This window comes from Cupressus sempervirens, chromosome 7, assembly GCF_028749045.1.
Source record: "Cupressus sempervirens isolate cs-2001-9-10 chromosome 7, ASM2874904v1, whole genome shotgun sequence".
NCBI classification, from domain to species: domain Eukaryota; kingdom Viridiplantae; phylum Streptophyta; class Pinopsida; order Cupressales; family Cupressaceae; genus Cupressus; species Cupressus sempervirens.
Genome location: NC_143124.1, coordinates 738,364,543 through 738,376,690, shown reverse-complemented (window position 1 = coordinate 738,376,690; position 12,148 = coordinate 738,364,543).

Sequence of the window (12,148 nt, the reverse complement as noted above, 5' to 3'; positions counted from 1 at the left end):
ACTAAAGTTCAAGCTTGAAAATGATCTTCCATTTCCCCATTCATTTTAAGGGAAAATAATTTCTTAAATGTTTTGGATTTTGAAATTCAAATTAAAAACAATTTTCCTAACTTTGTAACCATTTCAAAAGTTAGAAAGTCGGAAAAGCTTATGTAACTTAGAAAATTAACAATTTAGAATGTTAGAAATTTGAATGGAAAAGTGTGGTCCAAACAAGTTAAATGCTCAATTTCTAACTTTTGCATAAAATGTGTCCTAAATCTAACCTTTCAAAAATTTAGAATTCTAACTTTCATAGTTTTTGAGTCAAGTTGACACAGTGCAAGGCAGGAGTATCCCCAATGAAGATGTCCTAGCCCCTAGCTATACAACCACATAGTGGAGACACAACAACAAGAAACAATGATGCAAGATCTGATGCCAAATTACAATACTTGATTTATAAAATATAACTTATTATATGCAATATGCCTGGTTGTAAGGCCTTTTGGGTTAGGGCCAAATACAAATAGAAAATTACAAAATCAGTTCTACAAGATCTAACATGATCCAACTGACAACCACTCTTAGCTAGTCCAAATACACAACTGGATAAGAACACCAAGAAGAATTCACACTTGTACCCGCAGGTCCACCAAGATATCCTCTAGTTCCTAAGCTGCAGCTCTAGCTCTTCAAATTTGTATCTATCCTTCCTTCTATCCCAGCTCCATAATGACCAAATGACTCACCAAGATCCCTACTTATACTATTCTAATCCACAAGTCATCCCATAACACAAATTAAATACAAATACATAAATTAAATGCCACAAGTCGGCCTGCAACAATAATTAAATATCCAAAAATTGATATCTAAGTAAAATTGTGATATCTCCTAGCTCCGATTGAATTAAAACTTGTGTTTCAAACCATAGGTGTAAATCAAGGTTCTTTACAACTCTTTAAATTTTCAAAGGCTGATTCCCCAAGAAAAAGTGTGCATCCATCCTGAAAGTCACCCATAAAGACCTATCATGTAGTCTACCAAAAATTGATACTATAAGAGAATTTCCATATCTCCCAACCTATAAAGAGTTAGAGCTTGTGCGCTTATTAAAAGAAATAACTCTAGGCCCTCTTTAAGCCCTAAATTTTTTAGCTTCTCATTCATTAAGGATAATTAGTTATATGCTCTGCAATAGGCACCCAAAAACTAGAAAAACTTAGTTGCAGTAGCAAGGTTCAAACAGTTCAAACTTCAACTCAATCCATCCAATCTGTATGAAATCATGAAAAAAGGTTCCCCAATGTGTCTCCAACACATCCATAACCATGAAAACATATCTCCACCAAAATCTAAGTCTGATGCTCCTCAAAAATCCCTCCAAACATGAAGGATTGTAGGAAAACCTAGGATGCTCCCGCATCACAAACTCATTGACCCATGTTTCATGAGTAGTGATTCAAAAAAATCCTTGTTCAATGAGAATAAATAGAAAATGCAACATACAATGGATCTAGGTGATGCTTACAGAGATGAAGCACTAGGATTTCTGGTGAAGTCACCCATCCCATTACTACTCCAACTTGAGTGCACTACATAGTTTCCTCTATGGTTAAACCCACTCTTCTTAAAACCCCATTTGTAAAACCTTCACCAAGTTTTGTGCCTTATGCACTATTCATTAGAAAGCCCCTTAAGATCATCAATTGATAAGCAGGAGATATTTTTCATAGCAAGTCGACTTTTTATATTTCTATCAGGGTTCATTTAAAGAAATAAAATGAATGCATTTGGTTGTATGTTTTGAATGTGTTCACTAGCTATTTTTGCTTACATCTTGTACGTTGAGAAGGTAGTTCCTTAGGTAATGGTGCAATCATATGATCTTTCTAATTCGTACAATCATTATGATGAAAAACTTTCATCTCATGGTATCTTGATGTGGGTGTGCTAGGGTAGTTTATCTTTTCATATGTCAAGGTGTACTATCCAATTTTGTCATCATTGAATGTTATGCAAAATAGCCCCCTTTTCATCTATTACCCATGGTGAGATCCTATTTTGTATTCATATGTCTATCATTAGGGATTCTTAGGTTTATCTTGTTTATTTTTATTGTTTCTCTCGAAGATTACAAGTTGATAATGATCAGTTGCAGTCTCTCTCCCACTATTGGCACAATTTTCACTATTCACATGGCAAACAAGGTCAAGTTAAGAGATAATTTCATAGTAAATTTTTTTTATACCAAAAAGCATGCAATTGAATTGACTATTGATGCTAAACCTAATTCACTAATAAACCAAACTAAATCCTCATCCTAAACCAACCTATATTCTTACACTAAAATTAAGTCAAATTAAAGCCAAAACTAAGAATAATCTAAATTGATAACTAAAGGTAAGGTTAATTTTAATTAAAATTATTAAATCAAATGTAAACCATAACCATAATCCTAAGCCTAAATGTAATTAACATTAAACTACATTTTGTATAAAGGACAAGTCCACAATCACAATAGCCCTAATGTTCAAACCTTTTAGGTACAAAAACATAATCATTTCTTATCCAGCACATTATAAAATAAACCCTTTAAAAAATAATATTTTAAAAAAATCTAAAAAAATAAATTATCGACCATTTATGTTAAAATTTAGTTTATTTTCAATTGCACTTCCTAATGCATGTATATAAGTAAGAGTTATGAAGGCTTTAATTTAATGATTGTTAAAATAATTATATATAATATAAAAATTAAAGGCTTGATAACTCTTCCTCAATTAATCATTCACAAGCTTCATGAGACTGTCAAGTTCTGAAATGTGATTTTTTGAGAATGTGTCTTCTAGCAAAATAATCTTTGTTTGAATCCTTTTGCTTGCTCATTTGGATTTGGGGAATACTAGGTACTATAGATTTTTCAAGGCCAAGAAGAGTGTTAATAGATTGGGAAGGTGGATGCCTCCTCCTGAAGGGGTTTCAAAAGTTATGTAGATGGAACTACTAATCATGGTGGTATTGGTGAGATATGGAGAGATGAGAATGGTCATGTTATTTTATTATCCTCTACATATAAGGGGTGTCATTCAAATAATTTTATTGAGGCCATTGCTATTAAGGAAGATATTGTGCATGAATGTTCCTTAGGCTAGAAGAGAATTATGGTGGATATGCTAGATAATTAGAATTTTGATGGTGCTAGTTAGATTTTAGCATCTAACATTGAGAATATTCTTTGACTTTGTGGAGATTTGGAGTTCTTCCCTTTTCATCATATTCCTCAAGAGTGGAATAGAGTTTTTGATTTCTTGGCAAATTGGGCTTCTAGAACTATTGGGGAATGGGACATTAAGGGGAGGGATGAGCTCCCTCTAGTTTATATTACAATATTAGATATTATCTTGTTAACTAATATCAATGTGTAATTATATGGCTTAGGCTTTCCTTGAATAAATTTTTTACCACTTTTTTTAGAAAAAAAACAACTCTCCCTTACTTCTATACTTTCTTCATGTAATGCCAAGTCTATGGAAATTTGCCAAAAAGTAAAATAACAATTTAATTGTTAGTAAATAATATATTTAACTAGCATAAGAATTAACATTATTTTTTCTCATCTTGCGATGAGCGAGAGACAAGGGGCCTAGTGTTTCTAGCTCAGTGGATGGTTGCAATGGTGAGGGTGGGGAGTTTGAAGTAGATGAGGATGATGGATGGGGGGCCTTCTCTATGCTAGTTCCCTCTAGCTTTCTTGGGTGTTTTTTGTTGAAGGATATTTTTCTCCTAGTGGCTCTTCTCCACACTCTAGAGGGGTTTGGATTTTATGGGTGGTGTTTGGAGATGAAGGTCCCATACTAGTGCTTGGGGTGTTGTTGAGTTGTGCACTGGTTGGACCTCTATAAGGGGTTGGGGTTTGTGGGTGGAGATGTTTTCTACTGGTACCCTTGTTCCCCACTTTGGGTTTTGGATGTATGGGGTCTTTTGTCCTAGGTGTGTTGTTAGTGTTTTCCTTTGGTGGGCTTTCTTGTATTTGAAGTTTGTCAGAGATGAGGATATAGATGAGTTTGGTTTGTAGGGCTATGTGTAGTGCCTTCATCAGTAGTGCTTTTCCTTCAAGCCTCCTATTATGGCTCATGGGGCCCATGTAGACCCTAGGGCTTGTAGGGGCTTCAATGTTGATGGAGTACTCTACAGGGGAAATTCGGTCTCTGTCCTTGGTGCTAGTTCTATTGATAGGAGTGTTTTCCCTAGACGATTTTTCATTTTCAAGGGTTTTATTATTGATAGCTCCCCTTGGATGGGAATTTATGTTCATCATTTGGGGATTCTCTTGCCCCTTGGTGTATGTTTCTTTGGGGATTCCTTTGGTTGCCCATGTTCTGAGGTTAATGTTTCCTCTATTTGGAACTCAAATTTGGTTAAGGCTATCTTTTCAGCTCTTTATATGCATGTGTGGTGGAGGTTTCCTCTATTGTGTTCTTTTACTTTCCTACTTCCTATTGAGATGGATGACCCTATTGAGGTGGGGGAAAAGCTTATAGAGGTAGCTGGTTATTGGAAGAAAGTGGTTATGAATGTATTTAGAAGGTACTCTCCCATTGTTTGTGAGGATCTCTTTCTTATTTTAAGAGATTTGGTTGGAGAAAGCATGTATTGATGATGTACTTCAAGTGGTGAAGAAAGGATGACTCCTTAGCTAAACATTTTGGTGTGGAGATGTGTGTTATGTCCTACAAAGATGGACTGGGTCTTATTCTTAGCTTCTAAGTTCGCTCCTATGGAGGTGGAGCAATCTCTTATTGAGGTGGAGATCATATTTGGGGTTGGGAAGAAGAGGAGACTCCTATTGAGATACTAAATACTTGCACTACTTTTAGTAGTTTTGTTAGTGGATGAAGGGGGAGTTGCTCTTACCTTTAGGGCTTGGTATTCTTCCTCCCTACTCCTCTTTGTATGGGGTTTTGGGAATTTGTGGGGGGCTGGATGACTTTTGACTATGTTTGCCAAGGTTAGAGCCTTTCCTAGACCTATGATTGGATGATATGCATTGTGTTTGCCAAGGTTAGAGGTATAGCCTTATTTGGTCATATTTCTTTTCTTACTGTTCTGACAGGCATAGATGTCCTAAGTTTATTCACTTGTTCTTATGGTGATTTCATATCTTAGTTTTTCATTTCCTTGTGATTGAGTGATTGCTAGAAGTATTAAAGGCCACACTCTAGTCCTTTTTTGTTGTTTTGTTTGGTTTAAGTCCGCAGCTATTATGGGGGCTTATTCAAAGTTTTTAATTGCCATCATTAACCATGGTTGCTGGGTCAGTCACTTCTGGATCTTTGTCTTTGACAAAGGATGATCTAGCTTGTCTGGATCTTTCTTTACTATGTGTTGGTACTGTTCTACTCTTGGTTTCTAGTGTTCTATTCTAGATTGGGTCAGCACCCATTAATTGCTACTTTTCTTAATAAAAAAATTGTGGTTAGAAGTTTCAACTTTAGCCAAATCCATAACATACCAAGCCAAACATATTGGAAAATAGGTTAACTAAGAAAGGAATAAAGATAAAAAAGGTGAAAGAAAGAAAAAAAAGAAAGGATTTTTGGTGTATCATAAATAGAAAGGATGTCTGAGCCAAGAAATGGAATTTTTTAATTTAAAAAAACAAAACAAAACTCTACGAAGAAAATGGTATTGAAAATAAGAGTTTCTAATCATGTGAAAAAGAAAATCTCATATTTAGATTGGTTTTTTTACATTATTATTTTCTTCTCTAAAGCATGCGAGAAATCTAAACTAGGAATTAATGAGAATCTGTATAACAAAAAACCATTATCCACCAAAACAAAAATATTGCAAACTAGAAAAAAAAAATCTTATTTGAATTGGTGTTTTTATATCATGGTTTTGTTATTAGAAAGTTTAGGAGATCTCTAAACCAAAGGGAGATAGATTTGCAAGAGCCAAATCCACAACTTACAAATCCAAACATATTGGAAAACATGTTAAGTAAGAAAGGAATAAAGAAAAAAATGGGGAAAGAAAGAAAAAAAAGATTGGATTTTTTTGTATATCATGAAAAGAAGAGAAAAATCTCATTATATGGATTGACTTTCATATATTTTGTTGTGTGAATGAATTTAAATTTATATTGGGGTGTATGACCATGACTATGACTATGGGGGAAGATTTTTTATTACCTAGTGAGGAACTTTGAGATGGGATGAGTGGAGAGGATGAGAGAGGTGTGCTCTTTCATCAATACAATGAGTCTTAGGCTTAAGATCCTCGTACGTGATGATAAGCAACGTCTTCTTCAAACTTTCTTGATCACTTCTCCCATGGAGTCCATGCCTTGTCAAATACTCTGTCTTTGCATTTCTAGTGAGAATTATAGATGACATTTGGGATTGCACGTCATTGAAATTCTTTATCACACTCTCAATGAATTCAAGAGCCTTTCAGTCCCTCTCATTCTCCCTACACAAAACAATGGGAGCTTCTAGCATCTTGGAGGATAAGACCAGGTTCCAAATCACTAACCAATAATACAAATTTCTCAAGATGGTGGGAAAAAAGTATCATTATGAGAAAGAAAGATACACAGATACCTAAAATAAGTCTTACTTTTCTCTCTAGTCAATGAAATAGTACACAAGGAGGTGAGGTGTGAAAGGAGAAGAGAAAAATGATGTGGATGTTAATCATAAGCAGCTAGGACAATGTTATAGAAACAATTAAACCATGAAAATCCTTACCCCTTGTAGTATTGCTTTTCTAGCATCAATATACAATGATTATATTAATACTATAGGTATCCCTAGTTTTTATTGTGGTCCTAACTACTTTTCTAGAATGTTGTGAATGCTACTTTTCTACCATCAGTATATAGTGATTATCTTAACACTATAGGTATCATTAGTTTTGATTGTGGTCCAAATTACATTTCCAAAGAAATACTATGGAGCTTTTAAAGATTTTAGGTATACTGCAGATGTGTTCTATAACATTATGCAACACTAGTCATTATGATTTTTTTGTCATGGTGAATGAGGAGTTTTAGCTAAACTTCTATTTGTGTTTTCCAGGTGGACTACATCTTAGGTAGAAATTTTGAATCAATGAGTTATGTTGTATATATTGTTAAGGATGATGTTGTATGAACCTCATTTTATTGGTAGCCTTTTTCTTTTCTAATTTTGGAATGCACAAACAACATTTTTCAGATCCTACACAACCATCATTTGTATGTTTACTTTTTACATGTCATTTACATGAGCTTATATATGGGCAATAGTTCAAGGAGTTTCTTCTATTATTTCACATTGAATTTTATGTCATTTTGTAAATTGCATTAATTTTCCCTTTAATGCTTTTTATTTAAATTTTGTATTTTCCATATAGATTCTAGGAATTCTATATTTGTAATGTCCCTTAGTTTTCTAGTTGAAATTCACAATTTCTTGGCTCATAAAACTTTATAAATATTTAAACCTATACCTCAATTTCTTAACTCATAAAACTCTAGAGATCCTTAAATCTAACTTTACTTTGAAAGGAATTTGATCTATAATGAGTTTTACTACTCTTATATGTTTGTAATGACTAGTGTCTTCTCTGTAGTCAGTGACTCTTTTTTTTGGTATTGTTATCTTTATATTTTGATATATCTCAGTATGCGCACATGCTATTTCGTTATATTTTTGTTGATTCATCAAGTTATTCCTATTATATATCTATCTATATGCATCTTTTCATTCTACTAACATTAATCTATGGAGGTTATTTATATTCCTTCTTTCCATGAACAAATATAATTTGTGGGCAATATTTATTATATTAATCATTTTGTATTCCCTTATTAATCACTCTTCTTTTCTTAGCTATCTGACTTTTCATTTCTAGTTTATATAAATTTTATTCTAATCATAGGGAAATTACTTAAACACATTAATTTTAGATATTTTATTAAATGTTTTTTTATAAAATCTATGATTTCCTATTTTCCTGCATACTTTACAATGTTTAATCTTATAAGTTTGGATGAAATTTGTAAATGTTGCTAAGATTGATCTATTTCCATAATTTGAATGCCTTCCATGTTAAAAGAGCAAAAAATTAGTGCCCGTCCCACCTCGTATTAGAATTTTTTTCTCAAAGTTTTCTTTTGTAGCTTTCTATATTATTGTTATATTTGAATGGACAGTGCGTAGTTTCTTATTTTTGAACCATTAGCATTTTTATATATAAATTATGTTTTTGTAAAGCTCTGAAATTAGTATGAAGGTCAACTTTGAGATTTTAAGATCACAAGCATATAAAATCAGCTCTTGGAACTTTATTATTCTTAGCTATAAAGAAATTACAATGTTTCCATTAGTAGGTAGCACCTTTAGGCAATTTTATGTCATCATTTTGGTTTTCTATTTCACTTTGATTGCTTTTAAATTTGTTTTTTATCTTATTTAAAGGTTGTAAAGCACTTAAAATGAAACTCTTGGAGAGATTTTTAGAATATTTACACAAGGAAAAATATTTAGGGATAAATATTCATATGTTGAATACAAGTAGTTGGAGAAGGTCTCCATTGGGATATGTCAAGAAAGCTAGGTGGTCATATTGGTTTCTGGACCTTGCCATTTATCAAGAACTCTTACATTTTTCTTATATATATTTTAAATCTATCACAAAATCAGAATTCTCCAAATATATAAGATTTTCTAAATATATATTTTTATAGGACAAGTTTATTATATTTCTTAATGCTATAATATTTGTATATTGCATACAAAAGAAATGAAGCTGGGATGATAGTAATATTTTTTAACCTTTATTAATCACAAGAATACAATTGCATACTACATACAGTTCTAAAATAATTAAAAATATATGAATAGTGTCCCAAAATAAAGCCCCAGTTTTAACACTTGATAAAAAAAATGTAAGGCCTAATAAAAATGATTTTTTTGATGATAGACAACACAACTACAATAAGAATAAGCCAACAATTGTAGGCAATGTTGGCTTGGTTGTATGCTTGGTTGCTCTTCTAGGAGGCTACAACTTAAAATTTGATAAGAATACCATTTTTGATGCAATTCCTCCCATGTTTCTTTAACTCCGACACCCCCTTTACCATAGAATCCTTAAATGTCTTCATCATCTTTACAAAAATTCTTAGTTGTTCGAGGGAATTAGATCATTCATTTCTATAAATTGAAATTTTATTAAAAATGAATTAGTTAAGTTTTCAAGCATATGTACTACCAAGGATGATGTTGGATGAACCTCATTTTTCAAGTCTCAAGTACAAATTGTTCTTGATGGAAAAGAAATCACATATATTTACCCACATACACTAAAAATAGTTTATATTCTGTTAAGTATTCTATTCTATCATTATTTTTAAGATGGCTAGAGATCAATGGCACATGTGAAGGTTGAAATTGCACTGTACAATTTTTTTAAGCCTCACAATTAGAGTGACATTATTTGTGTTAAGATTGGAATGTCATAACCATTCCATAGGGCTTCAGAGACATATTGAAGGTTTGATTTCAACCAACTTCAATATTGTTCTCATGAATAGAAAACTGGAATAAATGCCATTTTTTAAAGATGCTTATGAAGTGAGAAAGTCTTGTTTGAGAATCTATTTTATAAAGAATATTTCTTTGGTTATAGAATCCAACTTATATGCTATCTTTTTCCTTTTTTACTTTGAATGCATATTAGAGAGATTATAACAATATAGGAGAAAACTATAACCTTTCGAGCAATTGTTGGATTTTCTCATATATGCTAAACAAGTTGTTGTAGTTCATTGAAGGAAACTTGGTTCCTATTATCAAAATATTGATAGTTTCAATTCACATTGAGTAAAGCCAACCTAAAGTAAACAAGAGAAACATTAACTATTTTATCAATTACTTTCTAATGGAATGAACTATAAAAGAAACTTAGAAAAGTAGGAAACTCTCACATCATTGAGGAATATGCTAAAACAGCTAGGTAAAATAGTATAAGATATGGTTTATCAAAACATAAGTTAATTAGCCACAAATTTAAAGTAAATCTCATCAAGAAAATCTAAGAATGTTAGGCATGGAATAACCCATGTCTACAATAGTTGCATAACCATTGATAACTTGTAACTGGTGAGGCAAGTGCACTTCATTCTAGGTGCAAACTATTGTCACTCCTAAAAGACTAATATTTTAAGTTTCAAACAAAAAAACTAATCTCCACAACACTTTCTTATGTGATATGTATTCCAAGGTTTCTTGTCAACTATACCAACACATTTCTTGCATAACAAATGCAAGCCTTAGATTTGACCTCTCTTGAAATATCTGATATCTTGATTTCCTCAAGAGTGTTTCAGCTAAGTTATGATTTGGGACTCAATGAATTATAGAAACTTCTAGATATTGAATTCATTAGTACTAGTTTTAAAATATAGACCCATATGTTTTCTTGTTCTGTCATCTTTAGGTCCTGGTCGGTTAAAAACACATCTTAAGATACAACTACATCCAGGATGAAATCGGATTTGAAAAGGTAGAGAAAATTTTTAATCCATAAAAAATTTAAAGGAAATAAATATTTGATTAAATTCCTGATACTATTAAGTTCAGTCACATATGCCATTTTTAAAAAATGCTTTTGATCACTATTAGAACCTACCACATATATCAGAGAAAAGTAAGAAAGCATTGTTTGAGAATATATGACTGGATTTTCCATGCATGATAAATTAATTGCTAAAGTTCATGGATGGAAACTCATATCCTATTATCAGTATATTGATAAATGACCTTAACATGTTAAATATGGCCATGTAAGAGTAAAGTCAATGTAGAATGCAAAAGAGAAACATTAAATGTTTAATCAATTTCTTTCATAATAGATTTTATAGGTGGAGGTTGTTGTCATTCCTTAAAATTTGATATTTTAAGTTAAAATAAAAACCATTAACCTCCACAACACTTGCTTTCTCACATGTGAGTTGTATTGAGAGTTTTCTTGTCAATTGTACTAAGACATTTCTTGCAAGAATAATGCAAACCTCAGTTTTAACCTTTTTTTGAGATAGCTTGTGTCTGATTTTTTGAAGGAGAGTGGCCCAAAAAATATTTGAAGGGGAAAAAACATAGAATTAAATTCCTAAGTTGTGAATCTAAAGTTTAGAGTCACATTCGATCTTCTAATAATTTGGGTTGAATTTCTAACATAGTTAAGCGAAATAAAACTTTAGAACTTTTGAAGTTATCCTTGGCGTAAAAACCAAGCTTACCAATCATATGATGCTCCACCATGAATGATGAAACTATATAGGTGTAATCCAACCAAATAAAGGATGCCTAGTGTATGCCCTTTCAAACAATGTAAAGAAATTCCTATCAGTTTAGGCTCTAGATATCTATAATAATATAAATCTTCTAGCAAACATATGAGTAATAGGAAAAACATAACTAAAACCAAGACAAAGATGAAAATAAACTCCCATCATTTCAACCTACATATTTTGTGTAGTCACAATATAGCACACAATCAAAGGAATTCCTTGTATAGGTAAGATCTATTATGATTCTTACACAACTTTTCTATTCATAAATAGGGATAATAATAGAGCAGGAATAATAATAGAGGAGGAAAAAGTGTGACATTGAAAAAATAGTGTTCTATACTTATAGTAAAAGCATGGACCATTGTAACAAATAATAAATAGATATGTGCATTGAATTTCGGAAGCATTCACATGATTCTAAATTGGTAGAACAATATGAAATTTTCTTGTCTATGCATATTCACATACCTTACTTTCTTGTTATGTTCAAAATATCTCTAAATTTTCAATTAACATTGATATTGTAGGTATGGGATGTAACATACAATTGTGAAAATAACGATAGATATTTTGAGTTTGCAAAAATGGATTTCATTAAATTCAAACTAAGACTCTAAGATTAGAACTTGAATTTTATCCACAATTTCTCACAATGTAAATCCATCACCAATTTCACTAGAACTTGAAGGTTGTCATGATAATGTTTAAATGTTCTCAAATTTAGAGCCTTCCTTGATGCCCTCCTAAATTTATAAATGTATTCTAATTTAAAATGACCAAATTCAAGATATTATTGTCAATCAAGTTGAATTTTTCGAG